The sequence below is a fragment of the Hemiscyllium ocellatum genome, chromosome 3 (assembly GCF_020745735.1).
Source record: "Hemiscyllium ocellatum isolate sHemOce1 chromosome 3, sHemOce1.pat.X.cur, whole genome shotgun sequence".
Classification (NCBI taxonomy): domain Eukaryota; kingdom Metazoa; phylum Chordata; class Chondrichthyes; order Orectolobiformes; family Hemiscylliidae; genus Hemiscyllium; species Hemiscyllium ocellatum.
In genome coordinates this window covers 48,260,294-48,278,661 of record NC_083403.1, presented here as the reverse complement: position 1 = coordinate 48,278,661, position 18,368 = coordinate 48,260,294, and the positions used below count along the sequence as shown (strand labels likewise).

General features: G+C 43.6%; 1 protein-coding gene across 2 annotated transcripts in view; it reads left to right on the top strand.

Annotated features, from left to right (window-relative positions):
• The first annotated feature begins 3,379 nt into the window (after positions 1–3,379).
• The window catches only part of slc2a12 (solute carrier family 2 member 12), a 49,533-nt gene continuing 34,544 nt past the window's right edge, over positions 3,380–18,368 (top strand). For both annotated transcript variants that reach the window (XM_060849778.1, XM_060849777.1), the window contains exon 1: positions 3,380–3,758. The gene's annotated coding sequence lies outside the window, so the exon portion shown is untranslated. The remainder of the gene's footprint in view (positions 3,759–18,368) is intronic.

The following is an 18,368-nucleotide window of genomic DNA, read 5'->3' as shown; positions in this document are numbered from 1 at the left end:
GGGGAGTACAGTTATTTCAGCAGAGTAGCTGTATTGCAGGCAGTAAAGCTAGGAGATTAGGAATCCTCCAGACAAGGTTATGGATCAACAACAATGACTACAAAGACAGCATCCTTGCACAGGATATCCAAGAGATAAACACTCCCTCAACAGAGACGTGATCCACAGATCAGAACCAGGGTCAAGGCTTCTCCAACAACATGCTTTCCATTCCTGTAGGTCTGAAGAGAGTGTGTCATGAGAAAATTTAGACTGTGTGCACGAGATGTCACAGAGACTTGGAGAGAGTTGGTGGTAGTGATAATTGCAATATAATTACGTAGATTGCTACAACTCTGCACCAATCCCCATCTTTGAATATTTCAAAGGTACTGCTTCCTCTGCGAGCCTGATCCACTTCTCAGTCACCCACAACACCTCCACCCTTTCCAGTGGCACCTTTCTGTGCAAGGATCGATGACTTTTCACCTCCCCTCTTCAGATGATTTTGACTGGATGAAGCAAACAGACCAGCAATTTACTGTGCCTCTTTCAACTTCATCTAATACTCACTGTTTATGCTTTGACTCTCCTATAAGGGGAGGTAAACTGCAGATTGATGATCACTTGGGGAACACCTCTGTTCATTTCACGGGCACAAACTCCAGTTCCTCCTCTCTTGTCATTTTAATCCTGTGCTTATTTCAGAGACTGTCAATAAAATAAGTGAAAAACTTGATGCAAGCCAGCATGAAACTTTGATTAAGGCTGTCTTCAGTTTTACTGTTACCTAAAACCTGGCAAAGGGATTACAAGAGGCCATTGAAGAAACAGTAGGGAAAGAGCGTCTCTCTCAGTTATATATCACAAACAGCACACTCAGTCAGGTCACAGTCCAAGTCACTCCAGTGATACGAGATCAAATTCCATCAAGCCACAAAACCTGTATTGTTGCAATACAATCTCCGATCAATTATTTTATTTCAAACTGTAGTAGGCAGCTTCCAAATTATGTACACAAGCGACAGTGAACTAAACGTTTAGTATAAAATCAAAGTGGAGGGGATTATGAGCGCAATTCTTGAAAATTCCACTCCTCTCTAGGTTTCTACTCTATTTCAAGGAGGTCTGTTGGCTGTCACCTGGTAGAATTAATTACATCAGCTCAGTCTGACCTCAAAAACATACTGCTCCAACTCTCTATTGGCCCACTGAATTTTGATGGTTGCTTTGTAAAATTAAATGTAAAGTTATCAAGTCATTAGGTTTTCACAGCTCAGAAAGAGGCCCTCAGTCCATCAAAGATCCATCTATTCTGTTGCCATTTACCAGAACTTGGCCTACAGCCTTGGAATCTATGGCATTTCAAGCATTCATCTCAATACTCCTTAAATGTCTCAAGGGATCAGGTAGTGAGTTTCAGATATAGAGAATGCATTCAGATCAAACAATCTGTCCTCAAATTCCCTTAAACTCCCTGCTTCCTACTTTAAAACCATGCCCTCTAGTTATTGATCTCTCTACTAAGGGGAAACGTTTCTTCCTATCTACCCTGTGTATGCCTCTCAGAACTTTGAACAGCTAAATCTGATCCCTGCCCACCCTTGTCTGCTCTGAGCAAAACAGCCCCAGTCTATCTAGTCTCTCCTCATAGATGTATTGCTCCAACCCAGGTGGCATGTTGGTGAATCTCTCTGCAGCCTCTCGAATGCAATTATATTCACTACATAGTGACCAGAATAGTACATAGTATTCCACCTGTGACCTAACTAATGTTATCATAAAGCCCTATTATAACTTGCTGTTATATTCATTTCTGGTATCATTGACTAATAAAAGCAGGTATGTCTTAACCACATGTCCTGCTGCCTTCAAGGATCTGCAGTGTGAGAATTCTCAATCTCCATTTCCTTGTTTCCCACTTGGCAACCAATAGATTAAAACCTTTTATTAGAAACCAAAATAAAGCCCCTTAGCTTCACTGACCCCATTACTGCTGCTGCCCACTTTCTGCCAATTACATTTCAGAGATGGATATTGCAGGTGGTGCTTCTGCAAGCTTTGGCGAAAACTATGTGCACCAGACCACAGAATCTCAGCTTTGGGCACAACGTGGGTGAGGATCACCATGTTGGCTGCATTCCCTTCCCTTTCCTCAAAAGGGAGGGGGAACATTGGTGAGAATTGTCATACTGACTGCATCCCTTCCAATCCCACCTCCAACCAGTCTTGGCAATCTTGGCATAGTTCTAAGCCAGTTTCTCCTGCAGTAAGACCAAAAGATGGGAACGAGCCAGGAGTAATTTCAGAGCATACATCAGATGTGAGGTGGTGAGGTGTCCCTGTGCAATGAATAGTAAGCAGAGTTCGAGAGGGTGTGAGGCATCCACACCTAGCTCTAGCCCCACACATCCAGTCAGTCTGGTTACTCTTCCAGATCTTACATGCCCTTCACCCACAGCCCTCATCCCCCAGCTGACACCCTCTCCCTACTGGAACCTGCCCAGCTCACACCCCCCTGACCCACAGCCCCAGCTGATAACCTCCACCCTACTATAACCTCCTCTCCCCCAGCTCAGTACCTGACCCTCATTCATAAATCGAGCTCTGAGCTCCACCCCACCCCGCGTTCTCACCAGTCTTCTGCCCATCCCTTGGCATCATTCCTGTACAGTGTGTGGAGGGTGGAGGTGGAGGTGAAGGGAGTTTGTGTGCTGACCACTGGTTCCAGTTCACGATCAAAAACCACCGTAGCCTGGGCCACACGTAATGCGAGAGCGTTTCCATCGGCTGTGCCCGGGGATTTTATTCCTCCTGTCTGATTTTTTGCGACCTGAAGTAGAATTGTTCACCAGACCACGTCCAGGTTCCTTTTACGGCGTAGTCTCGCCCTACGCCTATAATCTCTTCCAATTTGACAACATTCACTCAATCCTGGCCTCATTGTGCCTCTCCCGTTTCCACTTGCCTCACTATCACAGACTGTGCTTTGGGTGGTTTTGAAGGGTTGGATATTTAAATTACCACAACTGCTATGGAATTTTGGCTGTTATTTAAGTATTCTTTTACAAAATGAATTAACATAATATAGTTTGACAAAAGGGCTGAAGAAATGAACCTCATCATAGATGAATGCGATCTTAGTCCAACACAGGCACCTCCACATCCTCACTATTACAGGCCGACTGATTGGGAAGGAAGTGTTGACCGGTTGTATACCAAGAGTTAAGGTCAGTGACATGGGAATCTTCCATCAGATGTGTTCAATAATCGAATGGAGCGCGAAAAGAAAATCTTGCCTAAATAGGTGGTGTTTCAGTGTGTGGGCGTGGAACACTGTACACCCTCTCCAATTGAAAATCAATTCCACTTCCTTGTTGGTTTCTTTCTTTGGTACAGCTACCGTTTACCTGCTCAGTTGGCACCAACCGTTTGTTTTTAACTCACCCGTGGAAGGTGAAGGTTGCTGGCTGGGCTCGGATTTATTGATCGTCCCTAGTTACCCTAGAGAAGGTGGTGATGAGCTGCCTTCTTGAACCGGCGCACCTTCCGTGATGTAGTTCGATTTAACATCCTTATGTCCTGTTGGTTTTCCTTTCCATTTTGCGCTCTCTCGTAGAGTTCAGTGTAAGGTAGCAGGAACTAAAACTTCCCGTTTAAATTTTGATGTTTACTTTTAAGTTCGAATCAGCAAATTTACATCGTGCACCCGGTAGTGCATATTGCAATTGTGGTCACGAAGAAAAGGTCTTCTTCCTAAACTCAAGAACTGAACGGAGGTATGTCGAGCAATAGGGAAATGCTTCATTTTTTAAAAATCAAAACCGATTGTGATTTTTGTTCTTGTAAAACAGTCTAACAGTTACGATAGAGTTTAATATATTCCAATATTTCCATTGCCTGAGAAGCCAACAACAAAGCAATTCTGATACAAAATTGAATTTAAGATATGGGCTATAGCAGGAAAAAGTTTTAATTCAAGGAAGTGGAATGCATTTAGAGCTATGCTTGAAACAGAAAGCATAGAGAGAAATTCGACTGACCTTCATACATTTTGTGGCTGTCTGTGTGAGGGAGTGGGTGTTGTATAATTGGAATGGAACCTATTATAGTGCTCCTTTGACTTCCAAGGTCCATAGTTTGCAATTGTTATATCTTTCCTGAAAGAGGAATGAGGAACTTTAAATATGAATTTGTAATCTCTGACCAATTATAGGCATTCATTTGCATAATTTGAGAAACAAATGCATAAGGATGTTACATTTCACCAGCAATTTCTGTCTTACGATGAGAATGCACCCTGTGCACACCAAGTCAATAAGAATTTTCTTTAAATAGAGCCAGAAGAAGCAAGAGTTGTCCTCTTTGAGATCATGTTTCTGGTTGCCTTTACTCCCATAGACACACTGTGGGGGCCTGCTCAGTAAAGGAGTTGACCGACTGCTAGTAGCAACGCACTTTCCACGATTATCTGCTGGCCAAAGTAAATGAAGGGTAACCAATGAGGAATGCTCCATTCAATTTGCAGAATTCATGCTTTCAGCAGCTGACTGTCCCTAACAAGAGCAACCATTAGATTAGATTAGATTAGATTACTTACAGAGTGGAAACAGGGCCTTCGGCCCAACTAGTCCACACCGACCCGCCGAAGCGCACCCACCCAGACCCATTCCCCTATGTTTACCCTTGCACCTAACACTACAGGCAATTTAGCATGGACAATTCACCTGACCTGCTAAATTAACTCACAATGTTAGTTGAAATATCCATCCAGTAGTTGAATAGTAGATTTAGTTCTTTAAAAAAATTCTGAAGAGAATGTTTTGTGCTTTGTCATATTTTAGTTCTGGTAGTTCACTGCCATCAATCTTATCTCTACTTTTATGTGATGGGTAACCAGGTTAGACAGCGCCTGGTGTGGCTTATTTCCTCTGTCTATGCTGAGTCTAGGTCTGTCCAATTATCACTGGCAGAGAATACATCATTAATGAGTCCAAAGAGAAGAGGCCCTTGAGTTTGATAACAAGGTAGTTTGTTACATGATATCAATAGGTACAATTTACGTTGACTTGCTAGTCCAGTGTAATTATGCTGATCAGAAACTGTACAGACCACATCTGTTTGTCTCAGAACCTCAAATATCTCCACCTAAGTACTGTGTGAAATCATCCGATTGTGTGGAGCTTAATGCAGCTTCATCATTAGCTCTTGCAGAATCATTACCTTATTCTGGATTAGTGGTGCTGGAAGAGCACAGCAGTTCAGGCAGCATCCAACGAGCAGCAAAATCGACGTTTCAGGCAAAAGCCCTTCATCAGGAATAAAGGCAGTGAGCCTGAAGCGTGGAGAGATAAGCTAGGGGAAGGTGGGGGTGGGGAGAGAATAGCATAGAGTACAATGGGTGAGTGGGGGAAGGGATGAAGGTGATAGGTCAGGGAGGAGAGGGTGGAGTGGATAGGTGGAAAAGGAGCTAGGCAGGTCGGACAAGACAGGACAAGTCATGGGGACAGTGCTGAGCTGGAAGTTTGGAACTCGGGTGAGGTGGGGGAAGGGGAAATGAGAAGCTGTTGAAGTCCACATTGAAGCCCTGGGGTTGAAGTGTTCCAAGGCGGAAGATGAGGCGTTCTTCCTCCAGGCGTCTGGTGGTGAGGAAGCGGCGGTGAAGGAGGACCAGAACCTCCATGTCCTCGGCAGAGTGGGAAGGGGAGTTGAAATGTTGGGCCACGGGGTGGTGTGGTTGATTGGTGCGGGTGTCCCGGAGATGTTCCCGAAAGCGTTCTGCTAGGAGGCGCACAGTCACCCCAATGTAGAGGAGACCGCATCGGGAGCAACAGATACAACAAATGATATGAGTGGATGTGCAGGTAAAACTTTGATGGATGTGGAAGACTCCTTTAGGACCTTGGATAGAGGTGAGGGAGGAGGTGTGGGCACAGGTTTTACAGTTCCTGCGGTGACAGGGGAAAGTGCCAGGATGGGAAGGTGGGTTGTAGGGGGGCATGGACCTGACTAGGTAGTCACGGAGGGAACGGTCTTTGCGGAAGGCGGAAAGGGGTGGGGAGGGAAATATATCCCTGGTGGTGGAGTCTTTTTGGAGGTGGCGGAAATGTCAGCGGATGATTTGGTTTATGCGAAGGTTTGTAGGGTGGAAGGTGAGCACAAGGGGCGTTCTGTCCTTGTTACGGTTGGAGGAGTGGGGTCTGAGGGCGGAGGTGCGGGATGTGGACGAGATGCGTTGGAGGGCATCTTTAACCATGTGGGAAGGGAAATTGCGGTCTCTATAGAAGGAGGCCATCTGGTGTGTTCTATGGTGGCACTGGTCCTCCTGGGAGCAGATTCGGCGGAGGCGGAGGAATTGGGAATATGGGATGGCATTTTTGCAAGAGATAGGGTGAGAAGAGGTATAATCCAGGTAGCTGTGGGAGTTGGTGGGTTTGTAAAAAATGTCAGTGTCAAGTTGGTCGTCATTAATGGAGATGGAGAGGTCCAGGAAGGGGAGGGAGGTGTCAGAGATGGTCCAGGTAAATTTAAGATCAAGGTGGAATGTGTTGGTGAAGTTGATGAATTGCTCAACCTCCTCGCAGGAGCATGAGGTGGCGCCAATGCAGTCATCAATGTAGCGGAGGAAAAGGTGGGGAGTGGTGCCGGTGTAATTACGGAAGATCATCTGTTCTATGTAGCCAACAAAGAGACAGGCATAGCTGGGGCCCATACGTGTGCCCATGGCTACCCCTTTGGTCTGGAGGAAGTGGAAGGATTCAAAGGAGAAATTGTTAAGGGTGAGGACCAGTTCGGCCAAACGAATGAGAGTGTCGGTGGAAGGATACTTTTGGGGACGTCTGGAGAGAAAAAAACAGAGGGCTTGGAGGCCCCGGTCATGGCGGATGGAGGTGTAGAGGGATTGGATATCCATGGTGAAGATGAGGCGTTGGGGGCCGGGGAAATGGAAGTCTTGGAGGAGGTGGAGGGCGTGGGAGGTATCTCGAACATATGTGGGGAGTTCCTGGACTAGGGGGGATAGGACAGTGTTGAGGTAGGTAGAGATGAGTTCAGTGGGGCAGGAACATGCTGAGACAATGGGTCAGCCAGGGTGGTCAGGCTTGTAGATCTTGGGAAGGAGGTAGAACCGGGCAGTGTAGGGTTCCCGGACAATGAGGTTGGAAGCCGTGGGTGGGAGATCTCCTGAGGTGATGATGTTCTGTGCGGTGTGGGAGATGATGGTTTGGTGATGGGGGGTGGTGTCATGGTCGAGGGGACAGTAGGAAGAGGTGTCCTCGAGTTGGCGTTTGGCTTCAGCGGTGTAGAGGTCAGTGCGCCAGACTACCACTGCGCCAGCTTTAGCCGCTGGCTCACTGGTGAGGTTGGGATTGGAGCAGAGGGATTGGAGGGCTGCGCATTGTGAGGGTGAGAGGTTAGAGTGGGGGAGGGGGTAGACAGGTTGAGGCGGTTAATGTCCTGGCGGTAGTTGGAAATGAAGAGGTCGAGGGCAGGTAATAGGCCAGCGCAGGGTGTCCAGGTGGATGCAGTGTGTTGGAGGTGGGCGAAGGGGTCCTCGGAAGGTGGGCGGGAATCCTGATTGTGAAAGTAAGCTCGGAGGCGGAGGCGACGGAAGAATTGTTCGACGTCACAGGGCATATTAAATTCATTGATGCGTGGATGGAAGGGGATGAAGGTGAGTCCTTTGCTGAGGACTGATCGTTCATCCTCAGTGAGGGGGAGGTCTGGAGGGATGGTGAAAACTCGGCAGGGCTGGGAGCTGGGATCTGGTGTGGGTGTGGAGCTGGGAGTGGGGTCGGAACCAGTAACTGGAGTTGGTGTGATGGTGGGGGAATGGGGGTGGAGTCATGAGCAGGGGTAGTGTTCCCCTTGGGGTTCTGGGGGGTGGGAATAGTGACAGTGGGTCCTGTGGGGGGTGTGTCAGCAGAATGCAGGTGAGTGGCGCTGGTGGGGGCGGAAGTGGTGGCAGACACGGCAGTAGGAGTGGCAGAAGTCACTGAGCGTGTGGCATCAGCGATGATGTGAGGGCCGGAAGTGGCTGTGGGAGTGGCCGTGATGGGGGTGGAAGTGACATCATCAATCAGCATGAGGGTGGTAGCTGCATCAGCCGCATGGCTAATGGTGTTTCCGAGGCCAGGGGAATCTTCTGGAATGTTTGAGGAGCACTGGTTATGGAGGTGGGTGGATAAAAGTTTGTTGTACTTACAGTTTTTGATGTTTGAGATGGAATTGAAATACTGTTTGTTGAGAGTATGAATTCTCCTGAGGAGGTAGTACAGAGTGGGTCCTTTGCAATTCTGAGAGAGTGTGGCCCTCAGCTGAGGCAGGGCTGACTGTAGAGAGGTTAGGTGCTGGCGCATTGCTGCAAGCGTGGAGCGGAGGATCCTGAAAGAGAACTGTTGCTGGTGTTTTTGAATCTGTAGTCTGTACTGTTTGCCCTGTTCGGGTCCGAACTCTGCTGGTTCAAAGGTGGTTCGGAGTCCGTGTGGGATGAGTTGGTTACGGAGGCAGGCACTGAGGAAGCAAATGTGGCTGTGGTACCGAGTTTGTTTCACGACATGGTTGAAGCGCTTCAGGGCAGAGGAAATGACCTGGGAGTTGCAGTGGGAGAGGGACTCCCTGAGATTCTTGGAGAAAGAGGAGGAAAACTTCTTCAAGGCAGGCATCCTTGCAAGAGGATTCACAGTAGAGTTAAAATCAACGAGGTAAAAATAATGACTGCAGATGCTGGAAGCCAGATTCTGGATTAGTGGTGTTGGAAGAGCATAGCAGTTCAGGCAGCATCCAACGAGCAGCGAAATAGACATTTCGGGCAAAAGCCCTTCATCAGGAATAAAGGCAGTGAGCCTGAAGCGTGGAAAGATAAGCTAAGGGAGGGTGGGGATGGGGAGAGAGTAGCATAGAGTACAATGGGTAAGTGGGGGAGGGGATGAAGGTGATAGGTCAGGGAGGAGAGGGTGGAGTGGATAGGTAGAAAAGGAGATAGGCAGGTCGGACAAGTCCGGACAAGTCATGGGGACAGTGCTGAGCTGGAAGTTTGGAACTCGGGTGAGGTGGGGGAAGGGAAAATGAGGAAGCTGTTGAAGTCCACATTGATGCCCTGGGGTTGAAGTGTTCCGAGGCGGAAGATGAGGCGTTCTTCCTCCAGGCGTCTGGTGGTGAGGGAGTGGCAGTGAAGGAGGCCCAGGACTTCCATGTCCTTGGCAGAGTGGGAGGGGGAGTTGAAATGTTGGGCCACGGGGCAGTGTGGTTGATTGGTACATTTTCCCCTTGGTTAATCATTTTTAAAAAAGTTTATGTTTATTTATCTGACTTCACAAATATAAGCATAGAATTGTAGAGATCTACAGCAAAAAGAAAAGACCCTTTGGCCTATCATGTCCACATTGGTCAAAGCTGTTTGTATGTTTCACAGTTTTCCAAGAACACAATCTTTTTGCCTTCGGGAGATTTGTATTTCTTTGAGTTGAGGACTGTTGGCATTGATTCTAAATTTCTTTAAGTCAGTTCATCACTGGACAATCTTTTATCTCTTGGAAATTCTCCCCAGAGGAACATCATTTCTGGAAGACCCAGTCATTGATCCCTACCTTATCTGGAGGACTTTTAATTTCTTGAATTCTCTTCCCAGACGAATCCTTTCTGCTAACTCAGGTAGATCCCATGGGGATCTGAGGGATCTTTAATCTCAAAAATGCCCATCATACAAGATGACTATTCTTTCTTCTGTATAGGACCATGGGTTTATGGTCCAGGCAATTGCTTTCTAATTGAACTGTTATTTTGCTTTTGTCATATTCTGGATGTTTAGAATAAGGAATTTCTTATCTTGGCTATTTCTTGAATCAGTGGATATTAATGTGGCTGCCACACTGCTCATCTCCCTCAATTTGTTAATCATGTTGAGCATCTCCTATCACCTTCTGTGGTTGTTTGACTGGCGAACATTTCCTGAAGAAGGGCTCATGCCCAAAACGTCGAATCTCCCGTTCCTTGGATGCTGCCTGACCTGCTGCGCTTTTCCAGCAACACATTTTCAGCTCTGATCTCCAGCAGCTGCAGACCTCACTTTCTCCTCGAACATTTTCACAGCCTCATTCATGTTGCTGAGAAGATTGCTGCTCACTCAGCATTATTCTTGTGACTGGCTGGCATTCTTGTTCTACTTATCAGTTTGTTCACCAGACTGTACTGCACTCTGAACATTGTCAGGTATTGATTCCTGAATGGGTTCATTTGGGGAGTCTTGAATGGGCTCATTCTCAGCACTTGATTGTTTTCACCCCAATCTTTGTTGAGTTTTATCTTTTTGCTTTTAATTTATGATGACAGGAGTGTTTGCCAGACCAGACAACCCTGTATTGTTACAGATTTCACAATGAAGTATGAGGTCTTCAACAATAAAAACAGAATTTGCTGGAAAAACTCAGCAGGTCTGAAAGTATCTGAGGAGACAAACAGTGACCCTTCTTCAGAATTAGTTTTCTGCTTTTGTTTCTGATTTCCAGCATCTGCAGTTTTTTTTTGAGAGATCTTCAATCTGTTTTGAGATCTCTGGACATCACATCATTGCCTGAACACTGGTTGTTCACTGAGCAATGCTGTAGGGTCCTTGCTGTATCATTTCCTTCCCGAAGGAAAGTTGAAATAACTTGTCTTATCATACAATAATAAGTTATCTATGACTTGTATAATGCTATTGGTGCACAAAGTATGCATATTTGGCTAACTCTCAGAATCTTCGAGTTGGCAATCCTTCAGCACTACACCAGCAAAGGGAGAGCAATCTTAATCTCTTTTTTGTTCTTGTAAAAATTGTGGCTATTATTTCTTCTTACCCAAATTAAACATTTCTGTTGTGCCAATATTGGTAATCTCATCATTTCTCTCTCCTCTTTGGTTCCAGTTTGAGTATAAGAATTTTGAAGTCAAAAGATGCATGCTGACAATAATGTGAGGAGTATTATTTACAATCTGTCTGAACATTTTCAACTCTCTTGTGCTGCTGCATAATATCCCTTTAACCTTAGGGATTGTTTTACCTGGCCCATATAGTTTATTCATTATTGGCTGTAACTCCATTTTCTTCAGTTATGATATCTCAGCTGACAGGGTAGTGAGAGTCATATCAAGCTTAAAATAATCAGTATGTCCTTTGTAAAAACTAAGTCAGGTGAATTGCTACTTTCATTGAAAATGGCAATTTCTCAGAGGAATGCCTCTGACATCTTTTCTAATGGAAACATATTGTTAAATACAAGTAATCTTTTTCTAACAGAAATGGGTGTTATATTACATGTAGATGTTGACAGTGTGACCACCAGTATTTTGACTGTTGTTGAAACTATGCCATAGTTCTGTACTTATTTTGGCAAGTGACTACAATGTTACAAGTATGGCTTTAGCATTCTTTTGCTATGAATTGGTACTGTCTATGCCTGTGAGGCCTTACTATCCCACAGCACTGACAGTAATTCTTGGTGTTTGATGCTTGTCTTACCCTCTGGCTTGTCATTTGCTTCTTTTGAGGGTCCATACTTGATAAAGTAAATAATTTCTGTTGCTCTTGCGAGGTAGAGATATCAGTAAGTCTTTCTGTTTTCTGCTTTCAGCATGATTTGAATTGCTTTCTCCCAAGTTAAGTCTTCTTTGGACTGTAAGAAATCTGAAAAAGTCCATCAAGGATTCCAGCGTGAAGTCTGTTTTTAATGATTTCTCATTTCAAACCTTCCTACTCAGTTTCTGTTTAAGCCTTTATTGAAATGTATTTATTATCACTGTAATGCTCTTTAAAACCCGGTGCATGACAATGCTTGTTCTGCATTCTGCTGACTTAAAACTTGTTTTCTTTTATTAAATCAATGCTGTTTTAAATTCTATTATTGTAAAGTTAATTACGTTTCTTTTTTAAACAAACTCTCTGTATTCAGACTTCTAAATTCTATTGTGCAGCAGTCCTGTATGAAATGCTTCAAAAAAGCTGTAACATCAGTTAACTAGCTAACCTGCATTGGGTTGCTTCTTTTAAGTTTCAAAGTGCATTAAATGGCAACACCATATCTCTATACTACTCCGGGGTTTTCAAAATTTTTTTTAATGATCACATTATTCAGAGTTTTCCTGCCTTCTGCAGGCAAGCTGGAGTTTTCTTGTTTCTTCCTCTGTGAAATGGACAACTTCCCACCTTTTAACAATCCAAAACACAGTGCACTTTCTTCAGTGTAGACCTTTAAATGAAGTTCTCTGGCTGTGACCTTTTGTAAACTTTTCCAAAACCATAGATTAATTACTGAGTCTCAGTTCTTCCATCCTTTCAAAAGATTTCTGCTTCTGATAGACTCTTTCCTCAAACATGGTGGAAACAGGGTCTTTATTTCAGGCAGAGGTGGACCGATTCTTGTCAGGTAGTGGGACAAAGGGTTATTAGGGTTTGATGTAGCAATGTGGTGTTCAAAATAATTACTTCAGGCAAACTGCAGGCTTGAGGAGATGAATGGCTATGACTGTTCCTATTTTGTATTTTTGTACGTTCGTGCTTCTGTACGTTTGTTCTTTTCCATCTAAGATGAACACAATGGTCTTTCTGATACTCTAGCACTGTCATAAGTTACTTTTCAGGTCTTTTCTCTGCCCTTTGAAGTTGAGTTGTGTACAGCCTTTTCACAGTGGTGGTCAGGCTTGTTATTCAAATGTGAAAGGTCTTTTTTAACTGCATTGCCTTTCCTTTATGATCTTTTCACCATTTTCATAAACCATTCTTCTCTTCCCTCAAGGATGCCTATCAGTACTCCTGGAGCCTTTATTCTTTCCCTGCAGAGCTTACTTTGTAAAAGCTTGTGTTTTTCTCAGTGTGGCAGGCTTTTTCCCCATTGCTATGCTGTTCCCCCTGCATGTGTTGACAACATATTGGCAAGGGTTTGCCTGTGGATTTCTAAATTCACTCAGTTGCTGCTCCCATGATAGCTGATTTCTTGCATTTTGTGTTTCAGTTAATGTCTGCCTGTGTCTTCTTTGAAGCAGTAATACTCTTTAGCAGTAAACCCGCTTTTTATTAAAAAGAAATCTGCCTTCTTTTTCAATGGATTCTTTGTGACCAACACTGGTCTCCATGTCATATTCTAATGTGAATAGTCTGTTGCCAACAATTTTCCTTTCACTATACTGAGTCTGGGACCTATCTAGCTATCACTAATAGAGAATAAACCACTGGTCAGTCTAAATGGAAGAGGCACTTGTCTGACATAACAAGGTAGCTTCTAATATGATAGTAATAGGTACAGTTTATATTAGCTTGTTAGGCATCATCAGTTAGGATGAATGAGAGCTGTGCAAAACGCATAGAGTCTTCTCAGGAATTCATGCAGAACTCACTTGCCTTTACCCAAAGTCTGTGTAACATAACTAGATTGTGTGGGGCACATTTCATCCGTATTTCCTTCAGAACCATTGCCTTATGCGAGTTTCATCATCGCATGATTACTGCTGGAAGCAGGTCAGTCACTAATGAGTCTCTGTGGGAGAAACAATTGGAAATTATGGCAAATAAAAATAATGTTAGCAAGTTTTGAGAAGATTTGTATCTCAGGTCGAGGTTCTGGATGTAGGTTTGCTCACTGACGGCCACTCTACATCAAAGACATTTTGGAAATGACTACCTGACTACTCAGAACCTTTGGCATCATGGTAGCCCACAAACCCACCAACACACTAAAACAGCAGCTAATGAACTTGAAAGACAACAAGCAAAACTAATTTCATTTACAAAATACCATGTAAGAGCTGTAACAAACACTACATTGGACAAACAGGCAGAAAACTAGCCACCAGGATACATGGCATCAACTAGCCACAAAACAACATTACCCACTTCCACTACTATCCTTACATACAGAAAGGGGAGGACACCACTTCGACTGGGACAACGCATCCATCCCACAACAAGCCAAACAGAAACATGCATGAGAATTCCTAGAAGTATGGCATTCCAGCCAAAACTCTATCAACAAAAACATTTACTTGGATCCCATTTACCAGAAAAAGAGCAGGAAATGATATCACCATAGGAAATGATGTCACCACAGGAAATTGCATCACCAAGGAAACCCAAACATACAAATAGAAAGCAGGAAAGGCCATCAGTGCTTCATCCGGAGGCTCATTGTGAAGATCTTACCTAGTATGGCGATGAAACATCTAAAAATGAACATTCCAGCTCAGCGAGCAAACCCACATCCAGAATAAAAATAATGTGGTGATTCTCTCAAAAAAATAACATAAAGAGCCAATTTTAACCTCTCTGGGTTTTTTACTCATTTTTTTCACGGCAGCAGATTTGGCGAACCTGTGCAGAATTTCAGTGCCAATGATTTAACAGCAATAATAACTGATTAAATAGCACTCTTTAACATCATAAAATGTTCCTAGTTGTTTTACAGGAGCATAACAGAACATAACAGAAAATTGACACTCAGTCAGTGTCTGATCCAATCCTAAGACTCTGCCATAAACTCACCAATTGAAATTATTTTCCTATTATTTATGATGTATCTGGATGAACTGAAAAGATTTAAATGTAGAGGAAGTTATCTGAGGAATGAGGCAATGCAGCCAGCCCGTATAGTTCACTGTTCTGCTAGGTGTTTCTACCGGACATTGCTCAGATTATTTCCATCAACCTCTAGTCTTGGTCCTTCCTCCTTACTAAATAAAGAATGCCTCCACATTGAGGTCTCTGTGTCAATGAAACAACAAACTAGAATAGTGCCTTCGGGGAGAGAGAAAAAAGAACTGAAGTAATGCAGTACGGGGAATCCAAATTACTTTAAGATCAGTTATTGTTGTTAGCGCTAATATGAGAATTGCTCAATGAATAAGAAGAAACCACGGGGACATTCAGCAAAGTGCTATTGTTTGAGCTGTGTTTCTGATCAGGGTACCTTTCATCATCGATCCCTGACTTTACTAATGGGGAGTTTTTCTCTGTTTTTTGGAACTTGTAGTGTTTGTTACAGTTCTTGCATGTTATTTTGTTTTGATTCTTTTTCTTTTCTGTTCTGAAGTCAAAGACTTTATTGTGTTAAGTCCTATGCAAACATACCTTCCTCTTGTGAAAATTTCCAGGTCTCACTGGATTTTTCTATTTCTACCATCCTGCTACCTTCCACAGAGACTGTATTTTGTGGCTCCTCCCCTGTGACCTTTCACCTTTATGTAGAGAAGCTCCCATCCTGCCCTGTATTCTGCTCCCATGTTGTTCAGTGATGTCTGCTCATCCCACTTGTCCTTCAGCATTTTTCAGCAGCTCTTAATGGCCCAACCAGCAACTCTGATATCACACATATTAACTTTAAAAAAAGATGAAAATAAGTTCAAACTATGAGAAAATATAGGGACTAAAGCCTGATATATCCCTGAAACTGATGGTCTACATTCTAGGGTCTTAAAAAAATGATTGCATTGATTGTCATGTTCTGAAATTCTTGAGGTTTTAGAACAGTCTCAGACAAATGGAAGACAGCAAAAGTCACATCTCTGTTTAAAAAGAAAGACGACCGAAATAAGGAATTAGATGGTACTTCATCAAATTTCTGACATTGGGAAAATGTTAGGATGCTTTATTGAGGATCATTTAGGCAATTAAAGGGAGGCTATGGACCAGTGGTAATAATACTGGACTGTTTATCTAAGGTCGAGAGTGTGGTGCTGGAAAAGCACAGCAGGTCAGGTAGTATCCGAGGAGCAGGAGAATCGACATTTCAAGCATAAGGCCTTCATCAGGAATCAAAGGACCTGGGTAATGTTCTGGGGACCCAAGCTTGAATCCCACCATGGCAGATGGTGGAATTTAAATTCAGTAAGATTTGGAATAAACAGTCTAATGATGATTGTGATTCGATTATTGGAAAAGCCCATCTGGTTCATTCATGTCCTTTAAGGAAGCAAATTATCATCCTTCCCTGATCTGGCCTACGCGTGACTCCAGACCCATGACAATGTGGTTGACTGTTAACTCATTCCTGTGAATAAGTAAAAAAGCAGCAAAAAATTGAGATAATTTTGGGCATAATTTTGTGATCCCCACGGGTTGGTTTTCAGGTATATTTTGGAGGGGGTTTGTGGGACCTGGGAGAGAAGGACATGGATGGGGCCTCGGAGACAGGAGAGGGTGAGGGGGTGGAGTTAGGGGGTCTGGTGGGTGTTCTCCTCACTTGCTGCTGCTGAAAGCTGTTTCAAAATTATTTGTTTCTTCTCTGTGCTTGTGTGGCCTTTGAGCATGACCCCATATGTAAATGCTCCGTGATGACCTATTGGGTCTGGAATTATGCACATGCACAATGGCCTGTAGTTGTAGGTGCCAGAAGACACTGACTTTCTTTTCACTGCTTTTTTTAAAGTTAGTTATTTTTCTGTCATTGAAGAAACTTGGTGTAAATTGCTTTTGATTCTGCTGTCAAAAATCTGTCTCAAAGCTCACCTTCATTATAGTCGATGAGCCAGCATCCACTGCTGTCTGCAGCAGAGAATTCTAAAGATTAATGGCAGTATGATGGAAGGAAATTCTCCTCATCTCAATCTTGAATAGCATGCAGTTAGGCGAGTTGGTCACTTTGGTTGCACTGGGATTTTTGATACATTTTTGTGATGGCTTGTGGAGGCACAATTATTGGTGGACTCTTCCCAGCCAAATCCTGACCCAATCTATATCCATGAGCTGGCTAAAAGTACCATCTGTATGTTGCCAAATTTGCAGATGATATAGGGTGGATAGGATAGCAAGCTGTGAGGAGCATAAAGAATCTGCAAAAAGATTTATGTGAGCAGAGAAAAATTTGGTGTTTGGAGTTTATTGTGGAAAATGTGAGTTGAGAGTGTGTTGCTGGAAAAGCACAGCAGGTCAGGCAACATCTGAGGAGCAGGAGAGTCGATGTTTTGAGCTGGAGCCCTTCATCAGGAATGACGCTGGGAGCCTCAGGGATGGAGAGATAAATGGGAGTGGAGTGAGGCTGAGGAGAAGGTAGCTGAGGTCTCTAGATCTCTATGTAAGGCTGACCATTTTGCAGCAAGAATAGAATAGCACAGTATTATTTAAAAGGAGAGAGATTGCAGAATGCTGTAATGCAGAGGCAGTTAAGTGTCTTTACGCACATATCACAAAAAAATTACTAAGCAGGTACAGCAAGTAATTTGCCTCATTAGAAAGGCAAGAAATGGCATGTTGGTCTTTGTAGCAAAGTGGATAGAGTATAGAATATTGAGTTTTTGCTGCAATTGCATGTGGCATTAACAACACCATGAGTGCTTACTTAAGACACTTGCACTGGAATCAGTTCATTAGAGGCTCACTGTCATCCTTCCCTGATCTGGCCTATGTGTGACTCCAGATCCGCGACAATGTGGTTGACTGTCAACTCATTCCTGTGAATAAGTAAAAAAGCAGCAAAAAAATTGAGATAATTTTGGGCATAATTTTGTGATCCCCACAGGCTGGTTTTCAGGTATATTCGGGGGGGTTTGTGGGACTCAGTTGATTGCTGGACTGAAGGACAGTTGGTTTCATAGTCATTGGCATTAAGAAGAAAGGGTGATCTGATTGCAATAGGATTTTGAAAGGCCTTGGCAGAAAGGATATTTTCCCTCATGGATAGTTCTAGAACAGTTTGAAAGTACGGGGTCTTCCATTCAAGATGGAGATGAGGAGAATTTCCTTCCATCATACTGCCATTAGTCTTTAGAATTCTCTGCTGCAGACAGCAGTGGATGCTGGCTCATCGACTGTAATGAAGGTGAGCTTTGAGACAGATTTTTGACAGCAGAGTCAAGGTTACGGGGAGTAGACAAGAAAGTGTACTTAAGGCTAGAATCAGATCAATTGTGATTTTACTGATTGACTGAACAGGTTGAATGAGCTGAATGGCCAGTTTGTGTGGCACAAATATTCCTTGACTCTTATCAGTTCAAGCTGAATGTTGTCCATCTTTTTGCATTTAGGCAGGCACTACTTCAGTGTCTAAGGTGTCGCACAATGTATGTAATCATCAGCAAACATCGCCACCTCTGACCTTATGATGGAGGAAAGACGAAGGTTGAAGTTGCTGAAGTTGTGTCTAAGACACTACCTTTAGTTGCTCCTTTGATGTCATGGGACTAAGATGATTGACCTCCAACAACCACAACTGTCTTTTTAGCAAGCTTTGACTCTGACCAATGGCAAGTTTTCTCCTTGATTCTCACTGACATGAACTCAAAAAGGTTCAGTGAGCATCAATGGATACAATTCCTCCTCTTGTACCCTATTTAAGCTATCCATTAAGATTTTGGAAGAATTCCTGTGAATATTCAAGACAAATGTTGAAAGTTGTAGTGACGTGTGACTTTTGTAGAGTCATTACCGT